The sequence below is a fragment of the Hemitrygon akajei genome, chromosome 24 (assembly GCF_048418815.1).
Source record: "Hemitrygon akajei chromosome 24, sHemAka1.3, whole genome shotgun sequence".
Classification (NCBI taxonomy): Eukaryota; Metazoa; Chordata; class Chondrichthyes; order Myliobatiformes; family Dasyatidae; genus Hemitrygon; species Hemitrygon akajei.
Window position 1 is genome coordinate 56,316,427 of NC_133147.1, and position 7,972 is coordinate 56,324,398.

Here is a 7,972-nt window from a genome sequence, read left to right on the forward strand (position 1 = left end):
GTGCACCTGGCTTTTATCTCGATTTTGACTTGGAACTGCTTTTGGAATAAGTTTCTACACAACTGTGGGTGTCGAATCGAAAAACATACAATGAAGTCCAGTCATTTGGATTTCGGGTCGACAGTAGTTGTACCCAGTGATATTGCATTAGCACGAACAGGTGGCGCTGAAGGAAATGAACAGCCATGATCCTGATCAGTGATTGGCCTGGCACCATGATGTAATTTGACTGCTTCCGTTACCATATTTCATTACAAAACACTTAGATCTGAATTCAAATTCTGGGACTGAACCACTGTGTTGGCTCTTAACGGAAGCGGCATACTTCACTGTATGTTTAAGTGTACAGTGCTATAAATAAATTACTCTGAACCTGAATCTTAATATGAAACTGAATCAGGCTCCATGGCCTGTTCCTGATGCAATGGACTTGGATCAGAGTCCAAATGAGGTGCACAGAAGGTATGAGAGATAGTAATGGTTCAATTTAATAACAGAGAACGTATTCAGTATACAACCTGAAATTCTTACTCTTTACAGGCATCTACAAAACTGCAAAAACCCAAATAATGAATGACAGAAAAGTTCCCCACCCACCCACGCTAAAGCAGCAGCAAAATATTCAGTATTTCTCCCCCCTCCCCTAGCTTCGCTTGCTACAGCATAAAAAAATCAACCCTCCATCACCCGCCATGAAAGCAATAGTAAAGCTTCCAGAGACCATGATCTAAAGTCCATTAAAAGCTATTGTCCATTCTAACATTTCGACATCACAGACAGTCTCTGTGTGTCTCACTCTCTCACAAGTGTGGGTGACAGGGAGTCATTGCTTCTGCCAGATGAGAGTGGACACCAATAGCTCGCAGTTTTGATGTTACAATTTCAATGGTCGTTCATCCAGGCCCCCGACTCGAAGACCATCAGACTATCAGACTCTCACAGGAGAGAAAATGACAGAGAGAGAGAGATCAATCTAATGGGCGTGTGTGAGAGAATGCGAGTGTGTGTGTGTGTGTGGGGGGGGGGGGGGGAGGAGAAGAGCGAGAGAGGTAAAGACAGTGTATTTATGGATGTGTGCAAGAGAGAGAGGCAAGGAGTGCGGGCAGAGACAAAGTATATGGGTGTGTGTGTGAGAGAACGTGTGTGTGCATTTGTGCGGGGGCAGGAGGAGAGTGAGAGCGGCAGAGACGGTATTTATGGACGTGTGTGAGTGAGAGGCAGGGAGTGCGGGCAGAGACAAAGTATATGGGTGTGTGTGTCAGAGAACGAGTGTGTGCATGGGAGGGGAGAGAGAGTGTGAGAGTGAGTGACGGAGAGGCAGAAACAGTGTATATTTGGGTGTCCATGTGTGTGAGAGAGTATGTGCATATGGGGATGTATCTGTGTGTGTGAGAGAGAGAGCGCGAGAGAGATTTTTCGATTGCAGGGACCTCGGATGGCTACGCACACCACCCGCTGTCTCGGTGTTTCAATCTCCTGCGACGCTTCCATCGACGACATCGGCGAGGAATCTTGTCGTCCTCAGGGTCATATCGCAAAGATGCGCACAAAACATCGAAACATGGAGACATCGAAACATCAGGATCGCTCGGCCATTTCGGAAAGCAAGAACCCAACAGCCATGTAGAACCGTAGTTTGAGCTGCGTCTGCAAATTATGGTCTCCAACAGGACCCCAGCCACCTTGAAAAGGAAAAAAAAGAGACACGAGTAGAGAAAAAATATAAACCGTGTCGGTCAGATCCGGAAAAACCTCTGGCGTCATCTTTAGTTCCTCCCACTCCTATTGCGGTGGAGATGGCAAAAGGTAATTCAAATATGGGATTATCTATGGCAGTCAAGAGAAAATCTGCAGATGCTGGAAGTCTGAGCAACAGACACACAATGCTGGAGGAACTGAGCAGGCCAGGCAACATCCTGATTTCCTCCAGTATTTTGTGTGTTTATCTGGCAGTGTTAAATGGTGGGACAGAAATCCAGGAGTTCGAATAATTAACTTTTTCCCCCATTCTCTTATTTTCTATCAACCGAGAACACATACGTCACATCCCTTGAGAAAAAAAAAATGAATGAAACGATGAATCAGCCGGTGACCAGATCGCAAGGCACATAGGTTTGTCTTTGTGCTATGTTTTCAATGGATTGTCAGAACGTTAAGATGAATTTGCCTACTTCACACATTTCAAAATTGTTTGCAACTAGTAAATATTCGTGGGTAATATGGAGCAGTCTAAATTCCACTTGATCATTGTCTTGATCAGCACCTTACCTCTTGGTGAATATCGAGAAGCCTGTTGTCCCTTCTACAGCTTGATGTCTGCATAGATCGTGCTGTCATCGGCGTGGGTTTCAAAACGTTCTTTCTTGCCCTGAATGTCGAAATTCGTTAGTGAATCATTTGGACGTATCTGTTAATGGCTGAAAACCATTCTATGGACAGATCAGCGGTTACAAGTGGCATCAACAAATTGCTTATTGTGGCACAATGATAGCGCAGTGGTTAGTGTGACGTTTTTACAGTTCAAGGTATCCCCAGAGATCGAATTCAATTTCCTGCGCCGTCTTTTAGGAGTTTGTACGTATACCCCGAGGACCTGGCGCATTTTCCCTAGAGGTTTCCTCCATCAGTCAAAAGGTGTATCGGTTAATAGGTTAATTGGTCATTGTAATTGTCCTGTGATTGACCTCGGGTTAAATTAGTGTGTTGCTGGGCAGCGCGGCTTGTTATTCTGGAAGGGGCTGTTCCACGCTACATCGCAAAATAAATAAAATATTAAATAACAAAAAGTCTAAGCGCTGTCAATCACAGAGGTAGACGGTTAACCCAGTGCAAGGTTGTCCTGGTAAGACCAAAGTGGGATCAGTTTCTTTCACGAGCATATGAATATGACCCAATAAAATGATCAATCCTCAGCTGTTGGTCTCACAGCCTTAACGAAACAGATGCACTAATTCTTAGTCCGAAGAGCTTTGAAAAAAGTTAATATCTGGAATAGGACAGAGATAACCCAAGTAACTATTGCAAAAGAGTGTTTCAGTCAGTGAAAGCATATAATTGTGCCGTTTACTGGAGATTATCCTGCGCGTTAGGATAACGTGTTCTAGATAGTAAGGATAGTCTGGTTGCAAATACAGAGACTTATCTGCACTTTAACCCCGGGTGGCCTGTTACCCTCCAAAAAAATCTTGCAGATCAATTCCTATTGATGACGCAATATTACAAGTCAGCGAATAAGCATCGCTCATAATCGAGTCACGTATAGATTGTGAAATGACGCATGTGCCTCCACGTAATTCACTTCTCCATGTTAGTATGATGTTCCATCCAAATGTCTTCATAAAATAAAAAAAAACATGCATTTTCAAACATAATACTGGTAGAAACCTACTGGGCAGCCCGAAGATGAATATATAACTCTCTCAAAGAAAGGACATGAATCATAAATTATAACAAAAGGAGGATTTTCAACTCACTTTTTGTTTCTTTGTTCGCGGTTTTAACTTAAGATCAGCATCTGTACAAAATTAAAATCATGGCATCAATGCTTAAAATACTACATTCAACATCTATTGAAGTGTGGTTAGGTGCGGCCCTGTTGCAGTTTCCTGTTAAACTATAAACCTACACGCGTATTTTTTGCAGGAGGAAAGAAATGGGATCACCCTAAAGAAAGGACGTGCAAACTAGATGCAGATAGCGCCGGAGGTCAGGACTGAACTGTGAACAAAAGTTGAGGCAGCTGCGTTCCCGACATCATGAACGGCTATCTGGTCTATTTGGGAACCTCTGCGAGCTGTTTGGCGGAGGTTACATACACATTTGCCTTAAGGCATATGAGCAGAACAAGGCTATTTTGCCACTCTCAGTGCGATTCGTTTATGGTTGATTGAGTTTTCCTCCCCATCCCGTTCTTCCTCCACTCTGTAACCTTTGACGATCATCCTAATGAGCAACCTTCCAAGCTTCGCGTTAGCTGTAGCCAATCACTTCATCTGTGCAGCCGTCCTTGGCAAAGAATTGCACGGAATCACCGTCCCATGCATAACAAAATCCCGTCTCATCTCAGTTTTATGCACTTCCCTGCACTGCATTCTCTCTGTTACATCTTTGCCCATTCTCCTAATCTGTCCAAATCCTCCTGAAGACTCCTTATTTCCTCACACTGCCTGCCCTTCCACCACTCTTAGTATGACCTCTACCCCTTGTCCTATTTGGCAAAGGTGAGCCAAAGCATAAAGTGCTGACTCCAGCCAACATAGGTCTTTGGGTCATTGAGGCACACAAGCCTCCAAATCCTACAACAAGGTTGTGGTCCTCTTGGAGGAGTCAACCAGAAAGCCACCCCCATTCTAACACTTTGCCCCCTGCCAGTCAGCCAACGTTTAAGTATTTATTTTATTCAGCATTGCAATGCGCAGTAGTACCCTTTGATCATGCTATCCTTTCCTATATTGCCATGGACCTTACGTTCAGACCTTGTCAACGGCCTTCAGAACATTCAGCGATTCTCATTTCCTTGAGAATTCCTCAAAGAATTCCTGCAGGCTGGTCACGCAATATTTCCCCTGAAAGAAACTATGTTGAGTTCGGCCTACATAATAATTAATGTGCTTCCAAGGGAGTAAGGAAATGACTAACGATATCAGCCCACTTGGGTGGATTTTGCACCTACTTATTCCAGACAACACAGACAAGAGTTTCTTTTTCAGCATTTCTACCTCATCAAACCTTCTAAGGACAACGCTTAGCATGCGACTTTGGAGCCCCAACGACCAGGGTGCATTTCCCACCGCTGTCTGTAAGGAGTTTATACGTTCTGTCCATAACCATGTGGTTTTCCTTCCACAATACAAAGAAATACGGTTGAGGAGGTTTAATTGCTGACATGAGTGTAATGGGACGGTGTAGGCTTATTGTGGCAGAAGAGGCTGTAATGGTGCTGACTGTCTAAATAAATAAAATAAAAATAAAAAAAGAAGTCATCTCAGAGTAGAGTAAAGAGTAGAGGCTCAGATGATGTTGGATCAAAGTCCACCTATCCCAGAAACCGCTCTGATGAGGAATCACTACAATCTCTCTCAGGAGTAAATATATAGGTTGATTCAAGGAACAACATCTGCATGTTATATTTTCAGAAAGGACACATATACATCTAGTTAAGAATGAACGGGCCTCGCTTAATCAGAGGAGCAGTTTTTGTGGGACAACTCTTAAAGAACAAAAGCTAATTGAGAGAATTGTCAGTATCCCTTTGCCGCAATTCTGCAAAAAGCAGAGGGGGCATAAATACTCAGCAGCCCAGTCAGTAAGCACAGAAATGGCAAGAAGGTCAACATTTCAGGTCAGATTCATTCCCCCAGGTGCTGACGGACCTCCTGAGCTAATCCAGCATTTTCCATATACTTTCTTCCACATTAAATGCGATCGGCTTCTTTCGTTCCTTCAAGTTGCTAATTGAGCGCTTGAAATAAAATGTGTGGCATATTCTGCGCTTTTTGCTGAGAGGGCAAAATGCCAATTCCAGGTACTGGATCCTTAACACAGTTCATCGCGTACTCACAAGATGTCAAGCACGGTGTAATGTCACTTGCATTCTGATAACACCACCCGCTCGCTGTACTTAATAAAACAACAAACAAAATACAATTAAAATCTCATGAAAATCTAGCTGTCACGCAATACTTACATACGACATTGACATTGCTATTGGGACTGTCATTAGGTGGAGGAACGGCCCTGAAAGGAACATACATACAAGTCAACTTATTTTAATTGGACAATACTGCAAAGATACTGATGGTGGCTAGAAAGAAATTGCAGGAGATCTATCTGGTTGATATGTGACTGCGTGATTAGTGATCTGTCCCTAACGGGGACAGATGTGATTAAACGAGAATAAAGTGCAATTGTGAATGTTAGTGGGAGAATGGAAGCGTGGGGCACTTTACAAACGGCGGAAGACTTAAGTGTGTCAATGCTGGGCGTGCCCAAGGGTCCCCTGTGATTATGATGCAATGCAAAGAATTAGAATACAGATATTATCCGGACAAACATGACGGATGGGAGGAGCAAAAGTATGGCAGTCCCTGTCACCACACAGGTCTCATAATGTATGAAGCACCAGTTAGTGATATACTGTTTACATTGTTAACTTGTGTAGTAAATGCATCTTATTATTTGCTAATTTATTTGCGGTAATGTGCAATTTATGTGTGTTGTGGGCGAGTTAAAGTATATGTACTCTACTGTGCGCCTTGATCTGGAAGAACATTGTCTCTTTTGGCGGTATATATGTACATGGTTAAAATGACAATAAACTTGATGTTCAACTTGACTTGAACTTGGGATGACTCAGGGAATATTCTCAATATTAGCATGTAACGCTCGGGCAATTCTGACTTAGGTCAATCGATGTAAGACCTTTACTGCTTTCAAAAACTACAATCGGATAACGGCAAGAGGTGTACCATACGAGATCGAGGCGGGAAGAGGACATGGAAAGATTGTGGCTTGAAAAGTGGAGCGAGAGAGAGGTGAGTGGAACAGGTCGAAATGGTTTTAAGAGGAAAGCGAATAAAATTGCGTTAAGAGCAAAATAAATGATAAACAAATGGAGAAAGCACACTAAGATCCCACAAAGGAGTGAAAAATCAAAAACTGGGAATCTAAGTTATGAGGAAAGACAGCAAGAACTAATTATGAACCATATCAGATCGATTAAGATAATGTAGTGAGTGCGTATGCGGACTATCAATTGCCCGGTCAATCGATTGGGCCTCCTACATGCGGGAAGCATTTTCTTTTGCAGAAGTGTGCATGTCTTTTGTTTCAGTGGGCGCGGTTCCTGGATCTCATACCGTGTGGTGTCCATCGTGTATCATCATTAGCATACACAATATAAGCGCTGAACCATACTGCTCCGTTGCTGTTCTTACTCTGCGGAAACACTACAAGAGGAGTCAATGTGATCTATTTGGAGAGACTCTTTCGGGAGCTGCCACTGGGGTCAATGATCTAAAGCGAATTCAGTTGCGCCATGACACCACTCTACAATTGTCACCCCTGAATACCGGGTCAAAGCATTTTGAGGTGACGCTCTGAATTCTAAAACTTTACCCAAATTTGAATATGAATGTCATGTACATTTAGTTCTGCCAAAATCATGTTCTCACCTGAATTCTTCGCAGCCTCTGGACTTCCCTGTAAATGATAGGGAGATTTAAAAGAAGTTTATAAGAAGCATCAAAGAGCCATACAGAGAACAGCAGGCTTGTGTGAAGATTAGCAATTTCTACTTCTTCCCACAGAATAAAATCCTGACTAAATCCACAAATGTTTCAAAATTACAAACGTGGCCCCTAATGTGAGAATGAGATTGAAATTAAATCAACTAACAGAAAATAAAAAGAAAATAGATAAACATCACTTAGATGCTGGGACTTTGCCGTTAGATTTCAAGTAGAAAACTCATCGTCAGAACTGGATTATTGTGGTGATCATTAACACGATTTTGTGCTGTGTCGTATTGCAAGTGCGATCACGGTCTATCCATGGTCATAGTTGTCGGAACATTTATCCATCTCAGTGGTTTGCCATTGCCTTCTTCTGGACAGTGCCTTCACAAGATGGGTGACCCTAGCCATAATCAATATCCTTCTGAGATTGTTTGCCTGGCGTCAGTGCTCGCATAACCTGGACTTGTGATCTGTACCTGCTGCTCTTACGACTATCCACCACCGCTCCCATGGCTTCAGATGAGCTGATTCGGGGGGGAGGGGAGGGGTTGGGGGTCTAGGCAGGTGGAGCACCTTGCCCAAAGGTAACCTGTAGGCTAGCGAAAGGAAGGAGTCACCCCATCAACAACCAGTCAGAAATACTGGGGCATAATCGGACTCAGGACTTGATGAACTGGGCTTTGAAGATCTGCATGATGACCAGGGCGCACTGTTACCTTTCCATGTTATAATGTTCA

General features: G+C 43.2%; 1 long non-coding RNA gene across 1 annotated transcript; it reads right to left on the bottom strand.

Moving 5' to 3' along the window:
- Nucleotides 1-526: 526 nt before the first annotated feature.
- On the bottom strand, nucleotides 527-6,473 carry LOC140716074 (uncharacterized). The gene is made up of 4 exons (XR_012096235.1): nucleotides 5,687-6,473; nucleotides 3,474-3,514; nucleotides 2,269-2,368; nucleotides 527-1,682 (listed from the first exon to the last, which is right to left on the bottom strand). It is a non-coding gene; the product is annotated as an uncharacterized lncRNA (long non-coding RNA).
- Nucleotides 6,474-7,972: the final 1,499 nt, after the last annotated feature.